The sequence below is a fragment of the Phytophthora sojae genome (assembly GCF_000149755.1).
Source record: "Phytophthora sojae unplaced genomic scaffold PHYSOscaffold_7, whole genome shotgun sequence".
NCBI classification, from domain to species: domain Eukaryota; phylum Oomycota; class Peronosporomycetes; order Peronosporales; family Peronosporaceae; genus Phytophthora; species Phytophthora sojae.
The window spans coordinates 2,169,655-2,179,112 of record NW_009258121.1 but is presented as its reverse complement, the minus strand read 5'-3'; the positions used below and the strand labels follow the sequence as shown (position 1 = coordinate 2,179,112).

Here is a 9,458-nt window from a genome sequence, read left to right as displayed (position 1 = left end):
ATATATCTAGAGTTTTTCAGGTGTACCCCGGTATGCAATCCGTACCGTGTGTGTGAGCTATAGATCCAGGCAGAATTAAAGCCGATTAACGTTTATTTACCGCTAATTGTGCCTAAGATTGTGTGTCCTATCCGTAAAACCTGAGATAGTCAGTAGGGATCGTCGCGGGTGAGAAACAGCATGGTAGCAGCGAGCACGATGGGCACGCCATGGTAGGCAGCGTGCCAGACCCGCAGAGCCGCAGAAACGAGTGCGGCTAGCACAGCAAAAGGACGCAAAAGTGCCGCGACCCGGGATCGAACCAGGGACCTTCAGATCTTCAGTCTGACGCTCTCCCAACTGAGCTATCGAGGCGCCAAAAGTCAAACCTACCCGCCTGCCCCAAAATTTTGCGCCCTCGCATGCACAACACAACGCTTCCCGTGCCCACACACGCTGCCCGCACACCGCCGCCGTCCCCTCCTCTACCTACGTGGCCAATCCGATCCCCGCTCCGACGCCATCCCGCATCGAACGAGACCTCCGATCATGCCGAGTGTATCTCGTCGCTACGCACTATTGACGCCGTCCCGAGCGCATTGGCCCGGGCTACCACGTCCTGCCGCCCACTCGGTGCCGTGTTCGTAGCTATACACGTGTCGGAACACCAAACAGCGCTGGTCGAAATTGACCCGCAGCTCGCTTGAGCCCGGGGCCAGCCACACCGACTGCAGCCGGTCAGTAGGAGTCGTCGCGGGTGAGAAACAGCGCGGCAGCAGCGAGCACGATGGGCACGCCATGGTAGGCAGCGTGCCAGACCCGCAGAGCCGCAGAAACGAGTGCGGCGAGCACAGCAAAAGGACGCAAAAGTGCCGCGACCCGGGATCGAACCAGGGACCTTCAGATCTTCAGTCTGACGCTCTCCCAACTGAGCTATCGAGGCGCCAAAAGTCAAACCTACCCGCCTGCCCCAAAATTTTGCGCCCTCGCATGCACAACACAACGCTTCCCGTGCCCACACACGCTGCCCGCACACCGCCGCCGTCCCCTCCTCTACCTACGTGGCCAATCCGATCCCCGCTCCGACGCCATCCCGCATCGAACGAGACCTCCGATCATGCCGAGTGTATCTCGTCGCTACGCACTATTGACGCCGTCCCGAGCGCATTGGCCCGGGCTACCACGTCCTGCCGCCCACTCGGTGCCGTGTTCGTAGCTATACACGTGTCGGAACACCAAACAGCGCTGGTCGAAATTGACCCGCAGCTCGCTTGAGCCCGGGGCCAGCCACACCGACTGCAGCCGGTCAGTAGGAGTCGTCGCGGGTGAGAAACAGCGCGGCAGCAGCGAGCACGATGGGCACGCCATGGTAGGCAGCGTGCCAGACCCGCAGAGCCGCAGAAACGAGTGCGGCGAGCACAGCAAAAGGACGCAAAAGTGCCGCGACCCGGGATCGAACCAGGGACCTTCAGATCTTCAGTCTGACGCTCTCCCAACTGAGCTATCGAGGCGCCAAAAGTCAAACCTACCCGCCTGCCCCAAAATTTTGCGCCCTCGCATGCACAACACAACGCTTCCCGTGCCCACACACGCTGCCCGCACACCGCCGCCGTCCCCTCCTCTACCTACGTGGCCAATCCGATCCCCGCTCCGACGCCATCCCGCATCGAACGAGACCTCCGATCATGCCGAGTGTATCTCGTCGCTACGCACTATTGACGCCGTCCCGAGCGCATTGGCCCGGGCTACCACGTCCTGCCGCCCACTCGGTGCCGTGTTCGTAGCTATAGACGTGTCGGAACACCAAACAGCGCTGGTCGAAATTGACCCGCAGCTCGCTTGAGCCCGGGGCCAGCCACACCGACTGCAGCCGGTCAGTAGGAGTCGTCGCGGGTGAGAAACAGCGCGGCAGCAGCGAGCACGATGGGCACGCCATGGTAGGCAGCGTGCCAGACCCGCAGAGCCGCAGAAACGAGTGCGGCGAGCACAGCAAAAGGACGCAAAAGTGCCGCGACCCGGGATCGAACCAGGGACCTTCAGATCTTCAGTCTGACGCTCTCCCAACTGAGCTATCGAGGCGCCAAAAATCAAACCTACCCGCCTGCCCCAAAATTTTGCGCCCTCGCATGCACAACACAACGCTTCCCGTGCCCACACACGCTGCCCGCACACCGCCGCCGTCCCCTCCTCTACCTACGTGGCCAATCCGATCCCCGCTCCGACGCCATCCCGCATCGAACGAGACCTCCGATCATGCCGAGTGTATCTCGTCGCTACGCACTATTGACGCCGTCCCGAGCGCATTGGCCCGGGCTACCACGTCCTGCCGCCCACTCGGTGCCGTGTTCGTAGCTATAGACGTGTCGGAACACCAAACAGCGCTGGTCGAAATTGACCCGCAGCTCGCTTGAGCCCGGGGCCAGCCACACTGACTGCAGCCGGTCAGTAGGAGTCGTCGCGGGTGAGAAACAGCGCGACAGCAGCGAGCACGATGGGCACGCCATGGTAGGCAGCGTGTCAGACCCGCAGAGCCGCAGAAACGAGTGCGGCGAGCACAGCAAAAGGACGCAAAAGTGCCGCGACCCGGGATCGAACCAGGGACCTTCAGATCTTCAGTGACGCTCTCCCAACTGAGCTATCGAGGCGCCAAAAGTCAAACCTACCCGCCTGCCCCAAAATTTTGCGCCCTCGCATGCACAACACAACGCTTCCCGTGCCCACACACGCTGCCCGCACACCGCCGCCGTCCCCTCCTCTACCTACGTGGCCAATCCGATCCCCGCTCCGACGCCATCCCGCATCGAACGAGACCTCCGATCATGCCGAGTGTATCTCGTCGCTACGCACTATTGACGCCGTCCCGAGCGCATTGGCCCGGGCTACCACGTCCTGCCGCCCACTCGGTGCCGTGTTCGTAGCTATAGACGTGTCGGAACACCAAACAGCGCTGGTCGAAATTGACCCGCAGCTCGCTTGAGCCCGGGGCCAGCCACACTGACTGCAGCCGGTCAGTAGGAGTCGTCACGGGTGAGAAACAGCGCGGCAGCAGCGAGCACGATGGGCACGCCATGGTAGGCAGCGTGCCAGACCCGCAGAGCCGCAGAAACGAGTGCGGCGAGCACAGCAAAAGGACGCAAAAGTGCCGCGACCCGGGATCGAACCAGGGACCTTCAGATCTTCAGTCTGACGCTCTCCCAACTGAGCTATCGAGGCGCCAAAAGTCAAACCTACCCGCCTGCCCCAAAATTTTGCGCCCTCGCATGCACAACACAACGCTTCCCGTGCCCACACACGCTGCCCGCACACCGCCGCCGTCCCCTCCTCTACCTACGTGGCCAATCCGATCCCCGCTCCGACGCCATCCCGCATCGAACGAGACCTCCGATCATGCCGAGTGTATCTCGTCGCTACGCACTATTGACGCCGTCCCGAGCGCATTGGCCCGGGCTACCACGTCCTGCCGCCCACTCGGTGCCGTGTTCGTAGCTATAGACGTGTCGGAACACCAAACAGCGCTGGTCGAAATTGACCCGCAGCTCGCTTGAGCCCGGGGCCAGCCACACCGACTGCAGCCGGTCAGTAGGAGTCGTCGCGGGTGAGAAACAGCGCGGCAGCAGCGAGCACGATGGGCACGCCATGGTAGGCAGCGTGCCAGACACCGCAGAGCCGCAGAAACGAGTGCGGCGAGCACAGCAAAAGGACGCAAAAGTGCCGCGACCCGGGATCGAACCAGGGACCTTCAGATCTTCAGTGACGCTCTCCCAACTGAGCTATCGAGGCGCCAAAAGTCAAACCTACCCGCCTGCCCCAAAATTTTGCGCCCTCGCATGCACAACACAACGCTTCCCGTGCCCACACACGCTGCCCGCACACCGCCGCCGTCCCCTCCTCTACCTACGTGGCCAATCCGATCCCCGCTCCGACGCCATCCCGCATCGAACGAGACCTCCGATCATGCCGAGTGTATCTCGTCGCTACGCACTATTGACGCCGTCCCGAGCGCATTGGCCCGGGCTACCACGTCCTGCCGCCCACTCGGTGCCGTGTTCGTAGCTATAGACGTGTCGGAACACCAAACAGCGCTGGTCGAAATTGACCCGCAGCTCGCTTGAGCCCGGGGCCAGCCACACCGACTGCAGCCGGTCAGTAGGAGTCGTCGCGGGTGAGAAACAGCGCGGCAGCAGCGAGCACGATGGGCACGCCATGGTAGGCAGCGTGCCAGACACCGCAGAGCCGCAGAAACGAGTGCGGCGAGCACAGCAAAAGGACGCAAAAGTGCCGCGACCCGGGATCGAACCAGGGACCTTCAGATCTTCAGTGACGCTCTCCCAACTGAGCTATCGAGGCGCCAAAAGTCAAACCTACCCGCCTGCCCCAAAATTTTGCGCCCTCGCATGCACAACACAACGCTTCCCGTGCCCACACACGCTGCCCGCACACCGCCGCCGTCCCCTCCTCTACCTACGTGGCCAATCCGATCCCCGCTCCGACGCCATCCCGCATCGAACGAGACCTCCGATCATGCCGAGTGTATCTCGTCGCTACGCACTATTGACGCCGTCCCGAGCGCATTGGCCCGGGCTACCACGTCCTGCCGCCCACTCGGTGCCGTGTTCGTAGCTATACACGTGTCGGAACACCAAACAGCGCTGGTCGAAATTGACCCACAGCTCGCTTGAGCCCGGGGCCAGCCACACCGACTGCAGCCGGTCAGTAGGAGTCGTCGCGGGTGAGAAACAGCGCGGCAGCAGCGAGCACGATGGGCACGCCATGGTAGGCAGCGTGCCAGACCCGCAGAGCCGCAGAAACGAGTGCGGCGAGCACAGCAAAAGGACGCAAAAGTGCCGCGACCCGGGATCGAACCAGGGACCTTCAGATCTTCAGTCTGACGCTCTCCCAACTGAGCTATCGAGGCGCCAAAAATCAAACCTACCCGCCTGCCCCCAAATTTTGCGCCCTCGCATGCACAACACAACGCTTCCCGTGCCCACACACGCTGCCCGCACACCGCCGCCGTCCCCTCCTCTACCTACGTGGCCAATCCGATCCCCGCTCCGACGCCATCCCGCATCGAACGAGACCTCCGATCATGCCGAGTGTATCTCGTCGCTACGCACTATTGACGCCGTCCCGAGCGCATTGGCCCGGGCTACCACGTCCTGCCGCCCACTCGGTGCCGTGTTCGTAGCTATACACGTGTCGGAACACCAAACAGCGCTGGTCGAAATTGACCCGCAGCTCGCTTGAGCCCGGGGCCAGCCACACCGACTGCAGCCGGTCAGTAGGAGTCGTCGCGGGTGAGAAACAGCGCGGCAGCAGCGAGCACGATGGGCACGCCATGGTAGGCAGCGTGTCAGACCCGCAGAGCCGCAGAAACGAGTGCGGCGAGCACAGCAAAAGGACGCAAAAGTGCCGCGACCCGGGATCGAACCAGGGACCTTCAGATCTTCAGTCTGACGCTCTCCCAACTGAGCTATCGAGGCGCCAAAAGTCAAACCTACCCGCCTGCCCCAAAATTTTGCGCCCTCGCATGCACAACACAACGCTTCCCGTGCCCACACACGCTGCCCGCACACCGCCGCCGTCCCCTCCTCTACCTACGTGGCCAATCCGATCCCCGCTCCGACGCCATCCCGCATCGAACGAGACCTCCGATCATGCCGAGTGTATCTCGTCGCTACGCACTATTGACGCCGTCCCGAGCGCATTGGCCCGGGCTACCACGTCCTGCCGCCCACTCGGTGCCGTGTTCGTAGCTATACACGTGTCGGAACACCAAACAGCGCTGGTCGAAATTGACCCGCAGCTCGCTTGAGCCCGGGGCCAGCCACACCGACTGCAGCCGGTCAGTAGGAATCGTCGCGGGTGAGAAACAGCGCGACAGCAGCGAGCACGATGGGCACGCCATGGTAGGCAGCGTGCCAGACCCGCAGAGCCGCAGAAACGAGTGCGGCGAGCACAGCAAAAGGACGCAAAAGTGCCGCGACCCGGGATCGAACCAGGGACCTTCAGATCTTCAGTCTGACGCTCTCCCAACTGAGCTATCGAGGCGCCAAAAATCAAACCTACCCGCCTGCCCCAAAATTTTGCGCCCTCGCATGCACAACACAACGCTTCCCGTGCCCACACACGCTGCCCGCACACCGCCGCCGTCCCCTCCTCTACCTACGTGGCCAATCCGATCCCCGCTCCGACGCCATCCCGCATCGAACGAGACCTCCGATCATGCCGAGTGTATCTCGTCGCTACGCACTATTGACGCCGTCCCGAGCGCATTGGCCCGGGCTACCACGTCCTGCCGCCCACTCGGTGCCGTGTTCGTAGCTATAGACGTGTCGGAACACCAAACAGCGCTGGTCGAAATTGACCCGCAGCTCGCTTGAGCCCGGGGCCAGCCACACCGACTGCAGCCGGTCAGTAGGAGTCGTCACGGGTGAGAAACAGCGCGACAGCAGCGAGCACGATGGGCACGCCATGGTAGGCAGCGTGTCAGACCCGCAGAGCCGCAGAAACGAGTGCGGCGAGCACAGCAAAAGGACGCAAAAGTGCCGCGACCCGGGATCGAACCAGGGACCTTCAGATCTTCAGTCTGACGCTCTCCCAACTGAGCTATCGAGGCGCCAAAAGTCAAACCTACCCGCCTGCCCCAAAATTTTGCGCCCTCGCATGCACAACACAACGCTTCCCGTGCCCACACACGCTGCCCGCACACCGCCGCCGTCCCCTCCTCTACCTACGTGGCCAATCCGATCCCCGCTCCGACGCCATCCCGCATCGAACGAGACCTCCGATCATGCCGAGTGTATCTCGTCGCTACGCACTATTGACGCCGTCCCGAGCGCATTGGCCCGGGCTACCACGTCCTGCCGCCCACTCGGTGCCGTGTTCGTAGCTATAGACGTGTCGGAACACCAAACAGCGCTGGTCGAAATTGACCCGCAGCTCGCTTGAGCCCGGGGCCAGCCACACCGACTGCAGCCGGTCAGTAGGAGTCGTCACGGGTGAGAAACAGCGCGACAGCAGCGAGCACGATGGGCACGCCATGGTAGGCAGCGTGTCAGACCCGCAGAGGCGCAGAAACGAGTGCGGCGAGCACAGCAAAAGGACGCAAAAGTGCCGCGACCCGGGATCGAACCAGGGACCTTCAGATCTTCAGTCTGACGCTCTCCCAACTGAGCTATCGAGGCGCCAAAAATCAAACCTACCCGCCTGCCCCAAAATTTTGCGCCCTCGCATGCACAACACAACGCTTCCCGTGCCCACACACGCTGCCCGCACACCGCCGCCGTCCCCTCCTCTACCTACGTGGCCAATCCGATCCCCGCTCCGACGCCATCCCGCATCGAACGAGACCTCCGATCATGCCGAGTGTATCTCGTCGCTACGCACTATTGACGCCGTCCCGAGCGCATTGGCCCGGGCTACCACGTCCTGCCGCCCACTCGGTGCCGTGTTCGTAGCTATAGACGTGTCGGAACACCAAACAGCGCTGGTCGAAATTGACCCGCAGCTCGCTTGAGCCCGGGGCCAGCCACACCGACTGCAGCCGGTCAGTAGGAATCGTCGCGGGTGAGAAACAGCGCGGCAGCAGCGAGCACGATGGGCACGCCATGGTAGGCAGCGTGTCAGACCCGCAGAGCCGCAGAAACGAGTGCGGCGAGCACAGCAAAAGGACGCAAAAGTGCCGCGACCCGGGATCGAACCAGGGACCTTCAGATCTTCAGTCTGACGCTCTCCCAACTGAGCTATCGAGGCGCCAAAAGTCAAACCTACCCGCCTGCCCCCAAATTTTGCGCCCTCGCATGCACAACACAACGCTTCCCGTGCCCACACACGCTGCCCGCACACCACCGCCGTCCCCTCCTCTACCTACGTGGCCAATCCGATCCCCGCTCCGACGCCATCCCGCATCGAACGAGACCTCCGATCATGCCGAGTGTATCTCGTCGCTACGCACTATTGACGCCGTCCCGAGCGCATTGGCCCGGGCTACCACGTCCTGCCGCCCACTCGGTGCCGTGTTCGTAGCTATAGACGTGTCGGAACACCAAACAGCGCTGGTCGAAATTGACCCGCAGCTCGCTTGAGCCCGGGGCCAGCCACACCGACTGCAGCCGGTCAGTAGGAATCGTCGCGGGTGAGAAACAGCGCGGCAGCAGCGAGCACGATGGGCACGCCATGGTAGGCAGCGTGTCAGACCCGCAGAGCCGCAGAAACGAGTGCGGCGAGCACAGCAAAAGGACGCAAAAGTGCCGCGACCCGGGATCGAACCAGGGACCTTCAGATCTTCAGTGACGCTCTCCCAACTGAGCTATCGAGGCGCCAAAAGTCAAACCTACCCGCCTGCCCCAAAATTTTGCGCCCTCGCATGCACAACACAACGCTTCCCGTGCCCACACACGCTGCCCGCACACCGCCGCCGTCCCCTCCTCTACCTACGTGGCCAATCCGATCCCCGCTCCGACGCCATCCCGCATCGAACGAGACCTCCGATCATGCCGAGTGTATCTCGTCGCTACGCACTATTGACGCCGTCCCGAGCGCATTGGCCCGGGCTACCACGTCCTGCCGCCCACTCGGTGCCGTGTTCGTAGCTATAGACGTGTCGGAACACCAAACAGCGCTGGTCGAAATTGACCCACAGCTCGCTTGAGCCCGGGGCCAGCCACACCGACTGCAGCCGGTCAGTAGGAGTCGTCGCGGGTGAGAAACAGCGCGGCAGCAGCGAGCACGATGGGCACGCCATGGTAGGCAGCGTGCCAGACCCGCAGAGCCGCAGAAACGAGTGCGGCGAGCACAGCAAAAGGACGCAAAAGTGCCGCGACCCGGGATCGAACCAGGGACCTTCAGATCTTCAGTCTGACGCTCTCCCAACTGAGCTATCGAGGCGCCAAAAATCAAACCTACCCGCCTGCCCCCAAATTTTGCGCCCTCGCATGCACAACACAACGCTTCCCGTGCCCACACACGCTGCCCGCACACCGCCGCCGTCCCCTCCTCTACCTACGTGGCCAATCCGATCCCCGCTCCGACGCCATCCCGCATCGAACGAGACCTCCGATCATGCCGAGTGTATCTCGTCGCTACGCACTATTGACGCCGTCCCGAGCGCATTGGCCCGGGCTACCACGTCCTGCCGCCCACTCGGTGCCGTGTTCGTAGCTATACACGTGTCGGAACACCAAACAGCGCTGGTCGAAATTGACCCGCAGCTCGCTTGAGCCCGGGGCCAGCCACACCGACTGCAGCCGGTCAGTAGGAGTCGTCGCGGGTGAGAAACAGCGCGGCAGCAGCGAGCACGATGGGCACGCCATGGTAGGCAGCGTGCCAGACCCGCAGAGCCGCAGAAACGAGTGCGGCGAGCACAGCAAAAGGACGCAAAAGTGCCGCGACCCGGGATCGAACCAGGGACCTTCAGATCTTCAGTCTGACGCTCTCCCAACTGAGCTATCGAGGCGCCAAAAATCAAACCTACCCGC

General features: G+C 62.7%; 17 non-coding genes across 17 annotated transcripts; all 17 read right to left on the bottom strand.

Moving 5' to 3' along the window:
• Nucleotides 1–281: 281 nt before the first annotated feature.
• PHYSODRAFT_t1350 lies at nt 282–354 on the bottom strand. Its single transcript has one exon. It is a non-coding gene; the product is annotated as a tRNA-Phe (tRNA).
• A 495-nt stretch (nt 355–849) lies between these two features.
• Nucleotides 850–922, bottom strand: PHYSODRAFT_t1349. Its single transcript has one exon. It is a non-coding gene; the product is annotated as a tRNA-Phe (tRNA).
• A 495-nt stretch (nt 923–1,417) lies between these two features.
• On the bottom strand, nt 1,418–1,490 carry PHYSODRAFT_t1348. Its single transcript has one exon. It is a non-coding gene; the product is annotated as a tRNA-Phe (tRNA).
• A 495-nt stretch (nt 1,491–1,985) lies between these two features.
• Nucleotides 1,986–2,058, bottom strand: PHYSODRAFT_t1347. Its single transcript has one exon. It is a non-coding gene; the product is annotated as a tRNA-Phe (tRNA).
• Nucleotides 2,059–2,553: 495 nt separating this feature from the next.
• On the bottom strand, nt 2,554–2,624 carry PHYSODRAFT_t1346. Its single transcript has one exon. It is a non-coding gene; the product is annotated as a tRNA-Phe (tRNA).
• A 495-nt stretch (nt 2,625–3,119) lies between these two features.
• Nucleotides 3,120–3,192, bottom strand: PHYSODRAFT_t1345. Its single transcript has one exon. It is a non-coding gene; the product is annotated as a tRNA-Phe (tRNA).
• A 496-nt stretch (nt 3,193–3,688) lies between these two features.
• On the bottom strand, nt 3,689–3,759 carry PHYSODRAFT_t1344. Its single transcript has one exon. It is a non-coding gene; the product is annotated as a tRNA-Phe (tRNA).
• Nucleotides 3,760–4,255: 496 nt separating this feature from the next.
• PHYSODRAFT_t1343 lies at nt 4,256–4,326 on the bottom strand. The gene has a single exon. It is a non-coding gene; the product is annotated as a tRNA-Phe (tRNA).
• A 495-nt stretch (nt 4,327–4,821) lies between these two features.
• Nucleotides 4,822–4,894, bottom strand: PHYSODRAFT_t1342. Its single transcript has one exon. It is a non-coding gene; the product is annotated as a tRNA-Phe (tRNA).
• Nucleotides 4,895–5,389: 495 nt separating this feature from the next.
• Nucleotides 5,390–5,462, bottom strand: PHYSODRAFT_t1341. The gene has a single exon. It is a non-coding gene; the product is annotated as a tRNA-Phe (tRNA).
• Nucleotides 5,463–5,957: 495 nt separating this feature from the next.
• PHYSODRAFT_t1340 lies at nt 5,958–6,030 on the bottom strand. Its single transcript has one exon. It is a non-coding gene; the product is annotated as a tRNA-Phe (tRNA).
• Nucleotides 6,031–6,525: 495 nt separating this feature from the next.
• Nucleotides 6,526–6,598, bottom strand: PHYSODRAFT_t1339. Its single transcript has one exon. It is a non-coding gene; the product is annotated as a tRNA-Phe (tRNA).
• Nucleotides 6,599–7,093: 495 nt separating this feature from the next.
• On the bottom strand, nt 7,094–7,166 carry PHYSODRAFT_t1338. The gene has a single exon. It is a non-coding gene; the product is annotated as a tRNA-Phe (tRNA).
• A 495-nt stretch (nt 7,167–7,661) lies between these two features.
• PHYSODRAFT_t1337 lies at nt 7,662–7,734 on the bottom strand. The gene has a single exon. It is a non-coding gene; the product is annotated as a tRNA-Phe (tRNA).
• Nucleotides 7,735–8,229: 495 nt separating this feature from the next.
• On the bottom strand, nt 8,230–8,300 carry PHYSODRAFT_t1336. Its single transcript has one exon. It is a non-coding gene; the product is annotated as a tRNA-Phe (tRNA).
• A 495-nt stretch (nt 8,301–8,795) lies between these two features.
• On the bottom strand, nt 8,796–8,868 carry PHYSODRAFT_t1335. The gene has a single exon. It is a non-coding gene; the product is annotated as a tRNA-Phe (tRNA).
• Nucleotides 8,869–9,363: 495 nt separating this feature from the next.
• Nucleotides 9,364–9,436, bottom strand: PHYSODRAFT_t1334. Its single transcript has one exon. It is a non-coding gene; the product is annotated as a tRNA-Phe (tRNA).
• Nucleotides 9,437–9,458: the final 22 nt, after the last annotated feature.